The sequence below is a fragment of the Spinacia oleracea genome, chromosome 6 (assembly GCF_020520425.1).
Source record: "Spinacia oleracea cultivar Varoflay chromosome 6, BTI_SOV_V1, whole genome shotgun sequence".
In the NCBI taxonomy this organism is placed as follows: Eukaryota; Viridiplantae; Streptophyta; class Magnoliopsida; order Caryophyllales; family Amaranthaceae; genus Spinacia; species Spinacia oleracea.
The window spans coordinates 126,733,419-126,752,622 of NC_079492.1; the positions used below are offsets into that span (position 1 = coordinate 126,733,419).

The 19,204-nt window shown below is 35.4% G+C and overlaps 2 long non-coding RNA genes across 2 annotated transcripts; both read right to left on the minus strand.

Annotated features, from left to right (window-relative positions):
- Nucleotides 1-800: 800 nt before the first annotated feature.
- On the minus strand, nt 801-4,286 carry LOC130462779 (uncharacterized). The gene is made up of 3 exons (XR_008923548.1): nt 3,794-4,286; nt 2,195-2,244; nt 801-1,072 (listed from the first exon to the last, which is right to left on the minus strand). It is a non-coding gene; the product is annotated as an uncharacterized lncRNA (long non-coding RNA).
- Nucleotides 4,287-6,991: 2,705 nt separating this feature from the next.
- LOC130464368 (uncharacterized) lies at nt 6,992-8,574 on the minus strand. Its single transcript, XR_008924757.1, has 3 exons — nt 8,346-8,574; nt 8,052-8,234; nt 6,992-7,525 (listed from the first exon to the last, which is right to left on the minus strand). It is a non-coding gene; the product is annotated as an uncharacterized lncRNA (long non-coding RNA).
- Nucleotides 8,575-19,204: the final 10,630 nt, after the last annotated feature.

Genomic DNA, 19,204 nt, shown 5'->3' on the forward strand with positions numbered 1-19,204 from the left:
GGAACATTGCTTGGAAACCCGAAATTCGTTAAATAAAATAAGAAATAGCAAAGCCAAGTGGTTAGTTTTCTGATAACCACAACGCACCTCTCAAGGGTGCGTTGTAATGTGTCCCTCATATGATTTAATCGCTTTCATCACCCTTTTATAAAATTGTCAAACTATTAATTTGATTGATCTATCACGCCTAATAAGATAATACCTTGGACAATTGAATTATCATGCTAGGTACCTTAAATCAATCTTAATAAGATAATCACGATCGATTTAGTATTATGTGTTGCATATTGCTAAAATCAATTCAGAATAGTTTAATAGTTTAACGCATGTCCCTTCAATTACTTATGCTGAGCTAGTAAGTGTAGACACCTACTTTTGTCCCCATTCCCGAAAGGGAAGGTTCGATGATGAGAATATAAAATCTCCACTTGGCAACGCATCTCCTATAAAATAACGAATCTCAATCACCCTTTTCATTTCAACCAAAACTGCTATTTATAGAAACCTGCTAAAAATAGTAACTGTCGTAAAAGGTAGCTTCTAAAAGTGGCAAATCATAAAAGATAGAAACCTGTCAGAATTAGGTGTTGCACTCCAACAAAAATCCTAAAAGAGATATAATTTGCAAGAGGAATCCTGTTCCTAGTATAGCTCGAAAATAAGAGTTACGTATTAATTAAAATCCTAACGAACCTAGAGTTCGTAACGGGCCCAGACGCATTCCGTCATAAAGTTAATACGCACTAAAAGACTCAAATAAGTCTCAAAGACTCTGTAACACCCCCGATATACCGACTGGAAATAAAAAAGAGATATATAGACTTTATAAAAATTTTGCGGAAGCTTACACCTATATCGGAGGTATCACCGCCACACTTGACTACATTGTCAAGTGCTAAGGCTTACAAAACTCAAACTGTTACAATTCGATTACTAGGTGATCTATTTACAACTGTACAACTGAAAAACATTAAACTGTCATAAAAGACTAAACGATAATACTTGAGATCCTTCAACTTGTAACTGCGATCCTTCATGATCAATCGGCTCCAATCAATCTTGACTGCTCACCCTAGAGGACAAATTCCAAAAGGATCGTCGCAGGGCCACCATGAGAAAAAGACATGGCCGCAAACACACATAGAAAATAAACACACACGTCAGCAAAAAGCTGAGTAATCACCTGTAATAAACAAAAACATACTAATGTAGAATAATAAAGGCTCATCTAAACAATGTAGTATGAAACTACATTTCAAGTATGATCCTAGAGATAAAACTAACTCCCTACTCTATAAACACTATAGATCTTCTCTTTGATCAATTGAACCTCGAATATAATAATATGATCCTTCCTCTAGTAACTTTGCTTAAACCAATATATATGTGCCTAGCTCGTTGTTCTTTACCTAGCCTTGGACATGGGTAATTCGAATAAATAAACCAAGTATAAAAACTTGAAACTCTCAATAGCTACTAGAAAGACTCTCTGAGTCAAGGTCACTTTTGGACCAAATCTGACTTTGGAGATATAAAGAAAAAAAATAAAGATTGTATCTTGCTCCTCTACTAATGGTTATCATCTCCTTACCAACATGCCAAGCACTAAGGTTTGTAACATTGAGCCTCAAACCAAAAATATAATAATCATTCTCAATCTTTTCTAATAATATGATCAGTAACCATCTAGACTTAATAAACAATACTCAACATTGGCACAAATTCCCAAATGAAGTTAACATTCGAAACTATTTTTGCATAATCCTTTAGTTTCTTCCGCAACAAGTCTAATACTTAAAACTACTACTCGAATTGTTTGATCTTAAAATAATTATACACTTAATTCCCAAAATTGAATTCATCTCATCAAGAATAATCACCAATCTAAGGCTTTGATACAATTCACATACACGCAAGTACATCAAACCATGAATATAATTCATAAAAAATAGCAACAATCAGCAAACTCAAAACATCACGCAAGTACATCGCATCGTAAAATAATATACATAGTTATGAGTGTAAATATAACCTTGGCGATCATCACTACAAATTTAGTCATATAACCAAACAACTCTAAAGATCTATACATGATTTCAACCAATATATATACAAATAATTTAAAGAGACTAAGTGTGCATGATTGCAATTAACATATGCAGATAATACGAATAGACTAAGCACGTGTGATTACCTTTCCGAATATAACATACTCGATAATCGATAAATAACGGGCTGCAAATTCTGACAATGAAAACACACGAGTGAGTTGTTGTTTACTCGCATGGTAATTAATAGAAAATAAAGAGGGATTAACAATTTTGAGTGGGATGATAGACTATAATAGGAGGTTGACTTTAATGGTTTGTTTGAGAAAATAAAATCAATAAAAACGGCTGATAAGTTTTGATAAAAAAAACTAGGGTTTAAACTACTATTTATACTCTCACACATAATATATATATGTACGAGAGTTTTATTAAAGCATAAATAAATAAGTAAGAGTTTTCCTTTCCGAGACCATAAAACATGCTAATTAATCACGTAAGTCGTTTAACAATAAAAGTAATTTGGTTTTGGCTATATAATATATTTTATGAAATCATAAATATTGGGGTATTACAGACTCCGTATTCCACGAGTCCAAATCTGACAAGGAAATACGGCCCATACCCTATTTTCAACGCCTGGCTCTAGGCGCCAAAATCTTCGGCGCCCAGCCCTGGGCGCTGAAATTACCTGGGTACGTGTTCTCTCCTAATTCTTCTTGGATTAGTGCTCTAAAATTCTATCTTTCCACAAACTCTTTTCTATAAATACAGCCCCAAATTCGACGTGAAACCAACACACAATTCATATTCTGAGTATCGACTCCAACCCCTAATCCTAAGCCTCGATCACGCTGCGAAATTGATCCCGCGTTCTGTCGCAATCGATCCAAAAATCGAACAGAACGTATCCTGTCCCTTGTAGCTAAAAAATTAAGCCCGGATACTGGAACCTTGCCCGGAAACTTGAGATTCGTTAAATAAAAAGAGAAATAGCAAAGCCAAAGTGGTTAGTTTTCTGAGAACCGTGACACACCTCTCAAGGGTGCGTCGTAATGTGTCCCTTCGCAAGATTTAATCGCTTTCCTCGCCCTTTTATAAAACTTTTAAACTATTAATCTGATTGTTCTATCACGCCTAACAAAGATAAGCGGGAGAGCACGCAAGGAGGAAGAAGACGAAAGAACCGTATTTTGGAAAGAAACTGTAAAAATGAAACCCACCTGATTTTTTACATTACATTAAATTAATAATCAGTAAATTATAAAATAGAAATAAAAAAAAAACTGAAATTAAAAAAAAAAATTGAAATTCAAATTTTGGAACAGATTTTTAGAGAGAGAAGTTGAAAATATCTGAAGTTATAATTAATGGTGGGCCACCCACCTTTACTCCACTTAAAATTACCAACATGTCCCTAGTATACCATTGTTATGGTATACCCAGTATCGATTTAGACAACCTCAAGTCGACCATAGTTGGCTTGTCCATATTCTTTGTATGACAAGTAGATAAAAACACACCCATCATTTTAACTTTATTAATTATATATCTTCTCAATTTTCCCGATATATTTAATATTGTATCATAATCATTTTTCATTTAATCTTCAAACTACTAGATTCAAGTATTCAACTATATAAACCAACATAATTGAAACATATAAAACATAATAAGAACATAACTAACAACATATTGAAACGAGGTAAGTCAAAAAAAATAGTAAATAGTTAAAGAAATTATACCTTCAACGGAACACCATAGAAAATTAATTAGACAGAGAAACTATGGTCGAATTGCACTCTAACCACGCTCCGTTCTTCTTCTTCTTTTTCTTTCACAGAAGATAACTTTGAATACCGAACTCCCAAAATAAAGCTTCTAAACCCGAAAATTTGAACTCTAATGGCTTTCAACCCAAGAAATGGTTGGCGTAGACCAAGCTGACCCGCCATTTACTAAACCTCCAAACTCGCCAGTCTTGATTAATTGTTCAATAAACCACTAAAAAACTTTTACAAACACTAGTAGTATCCAAGAACACCAGAAAAATAACAAAGGATTAAAACATCTTTTATAATTAAGAAGGAAAAAAGTTTGATGAAATTGTAATTGAAGAATTGATTGATTATGAGTAAGATTGAAATCTGGAACAAAGAAAATATATAGTTAAATTTGGAGTGATAAAGACGAAAAAGAAGAGAGAGAAAATGGGGGATTTGTTTTACAGGGAAGGTGAAATGGGTTGAATACAGAGTAATTGTCTTAAATAACAGCTACTTTTCGGTAAGACCGCCTCACAGGCGCGTGTAGGAAAGATCAGGTGAGACAACCACGCGCGCGTGGGCTCACGCGCGATATAAATCGATTTTTTTGTCTGGTTTCTCACTTTCCCCTTCTCTCTTCTTAGCCTCTTTCTCTCTCCTCCAAAAATCTCTGGATCTCAGCCCCCTCTCTCCCTCTCTCCTCCAAAACTCAAGCACTACCTCCTCGTCGCCGTCCCTACAAAACCCTAGCCACCTTCATTCTATCTTCTCCTTCCTCGATCTCTCCTCCTCTCCGCCTCGTATTCTCCGCCGACCATAGATGCTCGCGGCCATGGATTCCGCTTGAAGTTTTCAGGTTTTCGGTTTTATTTCTTTGATTTTGTTGAATTGCGATTTAGGTTTTTGATGAATTTGGTAGATATGACAAGAGGTGGCGATGACGGTGGTGGAGATGCGGCTAGTGCTGCTAGGAAGACGGTGGGTTTCGATAAGATGGTGGAGGTGCGGTAGAGTCAAATGACAGAAGTAGGTGGTGGAGGTGCAGTTGGTGGAAGCTTGCTGCAAGGAACAACGAGAAAAGAAGGAGAAGACGAGTCTTCGGATCGACACCACGACGGCCGGCGACGGCGACGGTAGCATCATGAAGCTTTAATGTTTGAGAATAATGTTATTTTTATCTGGTTGGGTGTTAGAAGCAGGAACTGAGGAGTGAAGAATTGTCAGTTGTGTTCTAATTCCATTGAGTTATTCATGGTTCTAGTAATAAATTGTATGGTTTTAGTGATAAATTGTATGGTTTTAGTGATAATTTTCTTATCTTTAGTTACGAAATGGTTTTTAGTTATATTTTTTGCATTTGAGTAATTTTTTGTTTCTGAAATTTTGTATGAGCTGGTGAACTTTGTTATTCATGGTTTTAGTAAAAAAAAATGGTTCTATGCTATTTCTCGTGACGTTTTTGTTATTGTTTTGGCATTTTTTCGGTTCAACAAGTGAATATGGGCATGACGGTTCAGATATAGACACAAATAGTCTTAGATTTAGGAATGATTGATATTCAGGTCAGAATATTCGAGTCCCTTAGACAGCCTCTAAGTTAAATATTAATACACTTAGAGTTTTATTGCTTAACTAATTGAACGTAAGACTTGACTAATTGATTTCATTGCTTAACTAATTGAATTTTAGGTTTAACTATTTGGTTTTATTTCTTAACTAATTTGTTTCATTGCGTTAACTACTAAATATCATTGCTTAACTAATTGAATGTCATGCTTAACTAATTGGTTACATAGCTTAACTAATTGAATTTCAAGTTTAACTAATTGGTTTCATTGCTTAACTAATTGAATGTCATGCTTAACTAATTGGTTGTATAGCTTAACTAATTGAATTTCAAGTTTAACTAAATGGTTTCATTGCTTAACTAATTGAATGTCATGCTTAACTTAATTGAATGTCATGCTTGACTAATTGGTTTCATTGCTTAACTAATTGAATTTTAGGTTTAACTATTTGGTTTTATTTCTTAACTAATTTGTTTCATTGCGTTAACTACTAAATATCATTGCTTAACTAATTGAATGTCAGGCTTAACTAATTGGTTGCATGGCTTAACTAATTGAATTTCAAGTTACTAATTGGTTTCATTGCTTAACTAATTGAATGTCATGCTTAACTAATTGGTTGCATAGCTTAACTAATTGAATTTCAAGTTTAACTAAATGGTTTCATTGCTTAACTAATTGAATTTCATTGCTTAACTAATTGAATGTCATGCTTAACTTAATTGAATATCAGGCTCAACTTAGAAAATCATAACTAAATTTCAAAAAAAATCATAACCAAACCAAAATTATTATTAACTAAAAAGAATTTATTTCCACCTTAAAACGAATTCAATCTTCACTAATTGGTTCCATTGATTAACTTATTGGTTTAATAGGTTAACTAATTATTTTTATTGCTTAACTAATTGAATTCCAGGCTTAATTAATACTTTCTTTATAACTATAAATTTATTGGTTCCGTTGATTAACTAATTTATTCAATTGCTTAACTAATTAGTTCCATTGATTAAGTAATTGGTTCCATTGCTTAACTAGTTGGTTCTATTCTTTAAGTAATTGGTTCAATTCCTTAACTAATTAGTTCCATTGATTAACTAATTGATTGCATTACTTAACTAATTAGTTTCATTACTTAACTAATTGGTTGCATTACTTAACTAATTAGTTTCATTAATTAACTAATTGGTTGCATCACTTAACTAATTAGTTCCAATGATTAACTAATTGGTCACGGTGCTTAACTAATTAGTTCCAATGATTAACTAATTGGTCATAGTGTTTAACTAATTGATTTTGTTGCTTAACTAATTAATTCCAGTACTTAACTAATTGGTTATATTGCTTAACTAATTGAATTTCAAATTAACTAAAACAAAATTATTTTAATTACAACAAAATTTTTCATAACTAAAACGAAACTATTCTTAACTATAACAATTGTAACTTAAATAAAATAAAATTATTCTTAACTAAAACAAAACTATTCTTAACTAAACTCATAAAATCACAACAATTTTTTATTAAATCATAAATAAACCTCAAAAATTTATTGTTAACTAAAACAAATTTAATCTTAACTAAAACGACTTTATTCATAACTAAAACAAAAAATAGTTTCAACTAATACAAATTTAACTTTAACTACAATGAATTTCTTCTTAACTAAAACATAATTATTCTTAACTAAAGAAAAAACGACTTTATTGCAAAAGAATGTAACAAAATGATAAAATTTATAACTAAATATTACAAAAGTATTGTTAACTAAAACCAATTTAATCATTTCTAAAATACATAAAATAAATCAATAACAATGTTGTTAGCGTGGCGGCCTTAAGATCTCATGCCGTTGAAGCCTGTGACAATAAATCGGACCTCAATGGTGTGGCTAGGGATTCTTGACCATCACAGGCTCACAGCACTACATCACAGTGTGCACCTTGAGTACGTGTTGGTTGTGTTTCTGAAAACCAATCTTGTACCAGAATTGTCGTGGCATTGCAGCTCCACTGAACTGTGGCTCATGTGTCATTACAGCTCCACTGGACTGTGGCTCATGTGTCATTGCAGCTCCACTGAACTGTGGCTCATGTGTCATTGCAGCTCCACTGAACTGTGGCTCCTGTGTCAAAAACCTCAGCTGCAGATATCAACAGAATAGATATCACAAAATAACATAAAAAAACGCAACAGCAAGAAACAAAAGCAACAACTACATTAAGGCACTAAGCCAAGTAAGAAATTCTTTTGCAGACACGAAACCAAAGCGGCAGGTGTCACAGTAGACTCTGCCGCATAGCTCATAGGGCTTCGGCAACTTAAATCGTTCAACAGAAACAATTACTCCTATTTAGTACACGCAAAATTCAAACAAAAAATGAGGGAAATGAGACTGTAACAGCTGATTCAACAACTGAAAAATACTACTGTGATTCAACATCTTCAAGTTGACATACTGAATTCTAATTAACTCGAACCGAATCACTAATTGCAATTAGTAATTAACATAAACCCTAGAAAAGAAATGAAACCAATTGATTTGAAATAAAACGCCAGAATTCCTTATTTAGATAATCGGATATTCAATTAAGGTTTAGATTTCAATTTGGAAAAGGAACTGAAAGAAAAAGGACGCTCAAAGTGAGGAGAGAAAGAGAGAGATATACCTTGGATGCAGCAGCGACGAGAGGAATTGCCGGAGATGAAGCATCTTTCACGGAAAATCCACATCGGTAACGACCATCACAATCGCCGTCACGCGGTGGCTCGCCGGATACTAACAATCAAACTAGGAGACAAAGACTTCGACGGCGAAACCGCGGCTCTTCTCCTTCCTTTGGCCCACCGATCTGAACAGCAAGTCAAAATGGAGAGAAGAATTAAGGATGGAATGAAGGAGAATTGAAGAGTTAAAGAATTGAAGGAGGATGGAGGATGGAGGAGAGAGATGGAAGATTTACCTCAACAACGCGGAGGTACGGATGGCGACGACGAGGTACAGACGACGGCGTCGGCGGCGAGGTACAAACGACGACGGCGGCGCGGCAATTCGAGGAGAGGGAGAGGCGGAGAGGGAGAGAGTCCCGTTGATGAGAGAGAAATAATTAACAAATAAAACGAAAAGAAATGGACAAAGAGGATTTTATAGTATCTGAATTGTCAGACCCGCCTGTGAACCCGAATACCCAAGATCCGCGTGTTGATCCGTGAAAATTAAGCCCAACTCAGTTATAAGGTGGTCTTACAAGAAAGACCGCTTTATACAAAAGTTTGTACTTAAATAAAGCCCTAACAGGAAAGAGTAGTGAGTACTCCCTACGTGACTCCGTCCCTTAATACTTGCACCGTTTCGATTGGACACGCTTGTCAATGTACATCTTTGATCACCAATATCTTTAACTACATATTATAAAAATTTATAAAAATATTAATATTTTGAAAATATATATAAGATGAAGCCAACAATATATTATATACTAATATTTGTTTTTATATATTAGAAATAAAATAGGGTCAAAGTGAATTATGTGAATAGTAAAAAATGTCAAAACGGTGCGAGCATTCTTTGGTTTTGGCTTCCTGTATACGCTACGGAGAAACCAAAGGCCTTGAAAATACAAGTGGAGTAACTTTGGTCTGAGTGATTTCTTTGGTCTGCAGTCTGCACCTAGCAGCAGGCCAACAGCTATGTTTAGTGGAGTAACTTTTTCAAACTATTTTTTACAGCATAAAAGTCCAACTTCACATGTGCTCATTTATTTCTTTGACCAACTACACATTTGCTAATTTAGACTATTGCTAATTTAGACTTCATTTTGTCATCATATTTCTTCGACCAACAAAACTACGGAGTACCTTTATTAGGCTTTAGCTCGTTCATTTTATCTAATCCGTATCGTACGATAATTGCTGATTTAGACTATTGCAAATTTGTAATGACAGGTAAAGATTCAAATTTTTTGTCAAAATATCTATAACTTCAAAAAAAATTCGGACGGAGTACTTCATTTGCTCAATTATTCTTCGAGCAACAAAACCATTACCTTTATTAAGCTTAGCTCATTCTTTATATCTACCTTACAATAATTACTAATTTAGACTATTATAATGACGCGTAAAGGTTACATTTTCTTATCAAAATACCCATAACTCCTAAATAAATATGGAGGGAGTACTTCATTTGCTCAATTTTTTTGACCAACGAAACCAAAGTTAATAAAAGGTTACTTTACGATTGCACCGATTTTGGAAAATTTATTCTCCGTCGAGAATAATCAAATTGACCTTTAACTCCTTTTTGTTCTTATTACGTTTCGTGTTTGGTAAAAGGTACGAATATTAAGAAAAAACGATCAATGTTAATGTTCTTTGTTGCATTGCAGCTCGGAGAATTGTTGAAGAAGTGTTGACCCTAAAGTTTTGATGATGGCAAAGCAAACTCCTGACAATTGGTTAAGTTATGTTGCATAATAGGTTCCGAGATCCTTAGAGGGATAATGCTAAGTTAAGGAGATCCTGAGTTGGATAAACTAAGCAACGTGGAATATAAGCAAGTAATTGATCCATGTCAGACACTACATTGAAGAAATAATCATTAAGCAAGGCGAGATCCTTAGGCGAGTTCCTAAGGCGAGATCCTCATATATTATGTGGATCCTCGATGTTCCAGAGAAGGAACAAATTGGGAAGTCTTCGAGTGAAGCTTCTAAAGGTGCAACATGAAGACTACAACATATGAGTTTATGTTTAGGATTTATGTAAGTATTTAATATTGTTTATACGTAATTTGGAACGAAAGGAACCTAAGTATTTTGGTACGTTTTAAATGAAATATGTTAACTGTAATTATAAAAGAGTTTTAACTTGGAAAATCTTTTTAATAAATAAAATGAATTTAATTAATAAATGAAACATAGGATTCTGATTTATTATCCTTGTTTCTCAAGTAAAAGATTTTCCATGTTCCTTGAAACTCTCCCCACGTATTTCTGTTTAACGTACATTTAGTGTTTTGATTTGGTCTCCCTTGTTTCTCTCCAACTATGCCCATGTTACTGAGCAGTAACTGTTAGTGGGTAGTTGAGGAGAACATGGGTACCCAACCCTAAGTAAAACTCTCCTATAAAAGGAGAAGAGTTTTGGCTTTTCAAAACACAACTGATTTCTACAAAATCTATCTTAAAGAGCTTAAACGTTTTAAAAGAATCAGTTGGCAAAATAGAGTGTTCCTTGAGTTCCTTATTACTATAAGCTTTATTACGTACTAGAATCTATCTATCATATTGTATTTTGGGTTTAAGGATTGAGTGATCCTTGAGTGACTTAGAGTTAAGTCAAAGAGAGAAAGAGCGACTAAGAGTTTAGTCAAAGAGAGAAACAGTGACTTAGAGTTAAGTCAAAGAGAAAAGGAGCGACTTAGAGTTAAGTCAGAGAGAGAAAGAGTAGCACAGTAATCGAAGGGGATTGCTGTGGGGAACTCGTGTTCGAGAGGAACTCGAGTTAAAGAGTGTATTTGTAATAGAGTTATTGCATTAATACAAAAGAGTAGTGAGGTTCTTCTTGATTAGGGTCAAGAAGGTTCCTCCGTTTTATATCTTTCTTCGCTCATTGTTCTCAGTCTCTTTATTGTTTAAATTCCGCAAGAAACTTACTCAAGTTCCCAAGAAACAATTCACCCCCCCTCTTGTCAAGTGTTCCTACTGAACTATCAGTTGGTATCAGAGCAGGATCTCACAAAAATACAGGAAACCCTGTTGAGAAAAAGTTCCTGGAAAGTATGAACGCTTACGAGAAACTCGAGGAAGGTTATTCCACTCAAAGACCTCCAATGTTCAACGGGAAATTCTACACCTACTGGAAGAACAGGATGGAGATCTATATCAAGGCAGAGAACTATCAAGTCTGGCGAGTCATAGAAGTCGGTGATTTCAAGGTAACAATGACCAATGCTCAAAATGAGGTAGTTCCTAAACCCATGTCTGAATTTACTAAGGAAGATTTTGAGAAATTTGAAATCAATGCAATTGCTGTGAAAATCTTGCATTGCGGCCTTGGACCTCACGAACATAACAGAGTTATGGGGTGCAAGAGCGCAAAGCAAATCTGGGATCTCCTTCAAATAACTCATGAAGGAACTAATGAGGTCAAACGTTCTAAAATTGATTTATTAATGTCTAAGTATGAACGTTTTGAAATGCAACCAAGAGAAACAATCCAGGAAATGTTTACTCGTTTCACTAACATTACTAATGAGCTAGTTTCTCTTGGAAGAATTATTCCCTCTGATGAACAGGTTAGGAAGATCCTAAGGAGCATGCCACAGGATGATAGATGGAGAACCAAGGTCACTGCATTGTTTGAAACAAAGGACTTCACCAAATTCAACATTGAACAATTGGCGGGATCCTTGATGACTCATGAATTACATCTAGGAGCAGCTGTTCCTGAGAACCGAGGCCTTGCTCTCAAGGCTGAGGAACAGGAGGACTCAGAACCTGATGAAGATGAGGTTGCTACGTTGGTCAGAAGAATGAAAAGATTTTACAGGAACTCTAAACCTGGAAATCTAAGAGGAAGGAACTCAATGAGAAAACCAAGCGGTTCCAAGTCTGACCAAGGATGTTTCAAGTGCGGTGATTCTGACCATCAAATCAAAGACTGCCCTCAGTGGGAAAATGAAAAAGGGAAAGGCAAGGGAAAGGATCAATATAAGGAAAGATTCAACAAATCCACCTTTGCCAAGCCCAACTTCAAGAAGGCAATGATCGAAGCTTGGGAAGAAGCCACTGACTCGGAAGAAGATGAGGATCAACCAGAAGAAACAGCAAACCTTTGTCTTATGGCAAAGATCGATGAATCAACACAAGATCCATCAAGTGAAGTAAGTTCCTCAACTCTTCAATCTCTGTCTGTAAATAAATTAGTGGAATTATTGATAGAAACTCTAGACATTTTTAAAAAGCTTATCGTAATAAAGGCTCAAAGTGACAAGGCAATGGAACTTAGAAAAGAACACACAACCTACCTCGATAATGTTAAATCTGATGTACATGGTAGGTTCTTTCAGTTGCCTGACAGGAACACCTCTCTTAAAGACTCTTTTAAAAGTGTTGAAAATGTACATATTATGCTTGATGAAACTAATGAAGTTCAGGAACAGAAGGATTTCGAAAATGGTTTGATTCACTTCACAGATAACAATGAGGAAACTTCTCCAGCTAGACAACATAAAGAGACAGTTGAATCAGGAGTTCAAGAAATCAAAGTGAATCAGGGAGTTCCTACTCAAGAGGAACAAGATCTTAGAGTTCATGATCCAGAAGTTCCTGTTCCTGAGGATCACCCTATTATTCAACAGGAACAAGGAACTCGAGGATCTCAAGGAACTCAAGAAACAGAAGTAACTGAGGAAAGTTTGAATATTCCTGTGGCTCAATCTCAACCTAAGCCATGGAAACATCAGAGTTCCTCTCCAATGGATCTGATCGTCAGCGACATTGAAAGAGGAATTGTGACAAGATCTGAACTCAGGAACTTTTGTACTTTCCATGCGTTCCTCTCCATAATCAAGCCAAATAACCAGAAGGGGATAGAACTCAAATGGATGTACAGGATCAAGCTTGATAAATGTGGAACAATGGTCAGGAACAGAGCAAGGTTAGTTGTTAAAGGCTACAATCAACAGAAAGGTACTAATTTCGAAGAAACTTTTGTTCCTGTTGTTAGATTAGAAACTATAAAAACTTTAATTGTTTTTGCAGCCTTTACAGAAATTAAGTTGTACCACATGGACGTCAAACGTGTCTCCATAAATGAATTTTTTAAAAAGGACGTCTGTGTGGAACAACCTCCCCATTATAAAAATCATGAATTTTCAAATCACATCTATAAGCCTGACAAAGCTCTCCATGGGTTAAAGCAAGTTACAAGATCGTGGTGCGAAATATTATCTAAAATCCTTCTGAAAAATGATTTTAAACGAAGCAGATATGACAAAACTTTATTCTTAAAATCAAAAGGAACTGACTCACTAGTTGTACAATTTTACGTTGATAATATACTGTTTGGTACAACTAATGAAAATTTGTGCAAGGAACATGCAAAGTAAACAAGCAGAAAGAAGCACGGGAAAATGAGATTGGACCTCGGGATGATCAAGCTGAGATAAGTAAGCAGGAAAGTTCCTCACAAGGTATTACTTTTATAGATTTATGCATAACTACTATATACCATTATAAATACATGTGCGTGAAGCATAACTGAAGTTTACCATTGTTAAGGAACAACTAAAAATTTAAAATTAAAATATGTATTTAATTAGTCAAGCAATATGAGATACGTAATTAAAACAGTTCCACTAAAATAGGAGGATCATGGATATATTATTTTTGTTACAATTTTCTTCCATCTTTTATTTTTCCACAAATTATTTTTATTATTTTTATTTCTTTTTATATATCCATATTTTTATTTATTTTTTTCATTGAATTTTATTTTTTTCAAAATTAAAAGCTAATGGATCACACCTATGGATCTCTCATACCCAATTCCACCACCAAATTCAAATTTCACCAATTCAAACAAAAGAAACCCTGAAAATCAAAAACCCCCAAATTCAAACCCTAAATATCAAAAATCCCCAAAATTAAAACACCAACCACCACCGCCGGCGGCCGGATCCAGCAGGCCACGACCACCGGCCTAGTTGCACCCAGCCCAGCGACCGGACTCGACCCGGCCAACCGACCGAGCCCAGCCGCTAGCCTCGAGCCCAGCCGCGAACCACCACACATTCGTTCTTCTACCCAGCCACGAATCACCACCTCTCCACCCCACAACAACCAGCGACACCGCCCTCCCAACCGTCCACCTCCACCGTCGTCGCCGAAACCCACCGGTGACCGCGAACTTCCAAAACAGCCCATTCTCCTGTTCGCGACCCACATTCCATTCGCCAAGTTCGCACACCAACCCGACCCCTCTGTTCTGTTCAGTTCGCCGAGGAGGATGAGGAGTTGCAAAACCGAAAAAAAAAATAAAAAATAAAAAATAAAAAAATAAAAAATAAAAAATAAAAAAATACGGATTGTTCTAAGGGGGAAATTACCTCAGTCCGTGTTCCTTCGGTTGTTGATGAAAATATGGTGACGAGGTTTACAATTAACATTGAGGATTTATGGTTTATGTATTATTTTTAAAGGGATGCCGTTGTTATACCGGAAAAAAAAAAAAAAAAAAAAGAAGACAAAAAAGAGTATGACAGGGTTCACAAAGTGGTTCCAAGGTGAAATATTCTCTGTTGTTTGTTGATATATATTATGATAATGAGAATGATGATGAGAAAGTGGAAGAATGAAAAGACGCAATTGAGAAAGGATATGGATCTATATGCAGTTGAAAAAGGAACAACCTAAACTTGCTACATACCCAAGCCATCTTTCCTGATCCTATCCATTTGTGTTACATTACGCTTTTGATTTTTTTTGGAACTTTTTATTTTTTTTTTTTTTTTTTTTTTGTATGTAACCATCTGTTGGGAAACATACAATTTCTCTTCCTTTATTTCTGTGGAACTCCTAAAAGATCGTATCTCTAAAAACTTGGCTTGTTAATTATTACGTTTTATATTCGAATTTAGTACGTTGGAACTTAACTTTGAGGCTAACTTAGTTTGCCAACTGTTGATCGGAGGGCGCTATAATCGGTATATATTAGTATTGTGTATTTCTACTTTTTGTTAATGCCAACAGGGGGAAATGAATGCAAACTTAACTTAAATTGATCACTTGAGTCCGTCTCACTACTCTCTTCTCGATGTAAGTTTATAAAATTTTATTTCTCGTTCTTAATTTTATTTTCGTTTATTAAAATTAATTTCAATTTTCCTTAATTTCATTTAGGAAATTTAGATTAATTTTTATAAAAATACTTTATTTAATTTATTGCTTTATATTTATGCTAATTGATTATTATTGCATTTAGTGAAAGTTTGCTTATGTTGTCATCACCAAAAAGGGGGAATATTGTTGACCCTAAAGTTTTGATGATGACAAAGCAAACTCCTGACAATTGGTTAAGTTATGTTGCATAATAGGTTCCGAGATCCTTAGAGGGATAATGCTAAGTTAAGGAGATCCTGAGTTGGATAAACTAAGCAACGTGGAATATAAGCAAGTAATTGATCCATGTCAGACACTACATTGAAGAAATAATCATTAAGCAAGGCGAGATCCTTAGGCGAGTTCCTAAGGCGAGATCCTCATATATTATGTGGATCCTCGATGTTCCAGAGAAGGAACAAATTGGGAAGTCTTCGAGTGAAGCTTCTAAAGGTGCAACATGAAGACTACAACATATGAGTTTATGTTTAGGATTTATGTAAGTATTTAATATTGTTTATACGTAATTTGGAACGAAAGGAACCTAAGTATTTTGGTACGTTTTAAATGAAATATGTTAACTGTAATTATAAAAGAGTTTTAACTTGGAAAATCTTTTTAATAAATAAAATGAATTTAATTAATAAATGAAACATAGGATTCTGATTTATTATCCTTGTTTCTCAAGTAAAAGATTTTCCATGTTCCTTGAAACTCTCCCCACGTATTTCTGTTTAACGTACATTTAGTGTTTTGATTTGGTCTCCCTTGTTTCTCTCCAACTATGCCCATGTTACTGAGCAGTAACTGTTAGTGGGTAGTTGAGGAGAACATGGGTACCCAACCCTAAGTAAAACTCTCCTATAAAAGGAGAAGAGTTTTGGCTTTTCAAAACACAACTGATTTCTACAAAATCTATCTTAAAGAGCTTAAACGTTTTAAAAGAATCAGTTGGCAAAATAGAGTGTTCCTTGAGTTCCTTATTACTATAAGCTTTATTACGTACTAGAATCTATCTATCATATTGTATTTTGGGTTTAAGGATTGAGTGATCCTTGAGTGACTTAGAGTTAAGTCAAAGAGAGAAAGAGCGACTAAGAGTTTAGTCAAAGAGAGAAACAGTGACTTAGAGTTAAGTCAAAGAGAAAAGGAGCGACTTAGAGTTAAGTCAGAGAGAGAAAGAGTAGCACAGTAATCGAAGGGGATTGCTGTGGGGAACTCGTGTTCGAGAGGAACTCGAGTTAAAGAGTGTATTTGTAATAGAGTTATTGCATTAATACAAAAGAGTAGTGAGGTTCTTCTTGATTAGGGTCAAGAAGGTTCCTCCGTTTTATATCTTTCTTCGCTCATTGTTCTCAGTCTCTTTATTGTTTAAATTCCGCAAGAAACTTACTCAAGTTCCCAAGAAACAATTCACCCCCCCTCTTGTCAAGTGTTCCTACTGAACTATCAGTTGGTATCAGAGCAGGATCTCACAAAAATACAGGAAACCCTGTTGAGAAAAAGTTCCTGGAAAGTATGAACGCTTACGAGAAACTCGAGGAAGGTTATTCCACTCAAAGACCTCCAATGTTCAACGGGAAATTCTACACCTACTGGAAGAACAGGATGGAGATCTATATCAAGGCAGAGAACTATCAAGTCTGGCGAGTCATAGAAGTCGGTGATTTCAAGGTAACAATGACCAATGCTCAAAATGAGGTAGTTCCTAAACCCATGTCTGAATTTACTAAGGAAGATTTTGAGAAATTTGAAATCAATGCAATTGCTGTGAAAATCTTGCATTGCGGCCTTGGACCTCACGAACATAACAGAGTTATGGGGTGCAAGAGCGCAAAGCAAATCTGGGATCTCCTTCAAATAACTCATGAAGGAACTAATGAGGTCAAACGTTCTAAAATTGATTTATTAATGTCTAAGTATGAACGTTTTGAAATGCAACCAAGAGAAACAATCCAGGAAATGTTTACTCGTTTCACTAACATTACTAATGAGCTAGTTTCTCTTGGAAGAATTATTCCCTCTGATGAACAGGTTAGGAAGATCCTAAGGAGCATGCCACAGGATGATAGATGGAGAACCAAGGTCACTGCATTGTTTGAAACAAAGGACTTCACCAAATTCAACATTGAACAATTGGCGGGATCCTTGATGACTCATGAATTACATCTAGGAGCAGCTGTTCCTGAGAACCGAGGCCTTGCTCTCAAGGCTGAGGAACAGGAGGACTCAGAACCTGATGAAGATGAGGTTGCTACGTTGGTCAGAAGAATGAAAAGATTTTACAGGAACTCTAAACCTGGAAATCTAAGAGGAAGGAACTCAATGAGAAAACCAAGCGGTTCCAAGTCTGACCAAGGATGTTTCAAGTGCGGTGATTCTGACCATCAAATCAAAGACTGCCCTCAGTGGGAAAATGAAAAAGGGAAAGGCAAGGGAAAGGATCAATATAAGGAAAGATTCAACAAATCCACCTTTGCCAAGCCCAACTTCAAGAAGGCAATGATCGAAGCTTGGGAAGAAGCCACTGACTCAGAAGAAGATGAGGATCAACCAGAAGAAACAGCAAACCTTTGTCTTATGGCAAAGATCGATGAATCAACACAAGATCCATCAAGTGAAGTAAGTTCCTCAACTCTTTAATCTCTGTCTGTAAATAAATTAGTGGAATTATTGATAGAAACTCTAGACATTTTTAAAAAGCTTATCGTAATAAAGGCTCAAAGTGACAAGGCAATGGAACTTAGAAAAGAACACACAACCTACCTCGATAATGTTAAATCTGATGTACATGGTAGGTTCTTTCAGTTGCCTGACAGGAACACCTCTCTTAAAGACTCTTTTAAAAGTGTTGAAAATGTACATATTATGCTTGATGAAACTAATGAAGTTCAGGAACAGAAGGATTTCGAAAATGGTTTGATTCACTTCACAGATAACAATGAGGAAACTTCTCCAGCTAGACAACATAAAGAGACAGTTGAATCAGGAGTTCAAGAAATCAAAGTGAATCAGGGAGTTCCTACTCAAGAGGAACAAGATCTTAGAGTTCATGATCCAGAAGTTCCTGTTCCTGAGGATCACCCTATTATTCAACAGGAACAAGGAACTCGAGGATCTCAAGGAACTCAAGAAACAGAAGTAACTGAGGAAAGTTTGAATATTCCTGTGGCTCAATCTCAACCTAAGCCATGGAAACATCAGAGTTCCTCTCCAATGGATCTGATCGTCAGCGACATTGAAAGAGGAATTGTGACAAGATCTGAACTCAGGAACTTTTGTACTTTCCATGCGTTCCTCTCCATAATCAAGCCAAATAACCAGAAGGGGATAGAACTCAAATGGATGTACAGGATCAAGCTTGATAAATGTGGAACAATGGTCAGGAACAGAGCAAGGTTAGTTGTTAAAGGCTACAATCAACAGAAAGGTACTAATTTCGAAGAAACTTTTGTTCCTGTTGTTAGATTAGAAACTATAAAAACTTTAATTGTTTTTGCAGCCTTTACAGAAATTAAGTTGTACCACATGGACGTCAAACGTGTCTCCATAAATGAATTTTTTAAAAAGGACGTCTGTGTGGAACAACCTCCCCATTATAAAAATCATGAATTTTCAAATCACATCTATAAGCCTGACAAAGCTCTCCATGGGTTAAAGCAAGTTACAAGATCGTGGTGCGAAATATTATCTAAAATCCTTCTGAAAAATGATTTTAAACGAAGCAGATATGACAAAACTTTATTCTTAAAATCAAAAGGAACTGACTCACTAGTTGTACAATTTTACGTTGATAATATACTGTTTGGTACAACTAATGAAAATTTGTGCAAGGAACATGCAAAGTAAACAAGCAGAAAGAAGCACGGGAAAATGAGATTGGACCTCGGGATGATCAAGCTGAGATAAGTAAGCAGGAAAGTTCCTCACAAGGTATTACT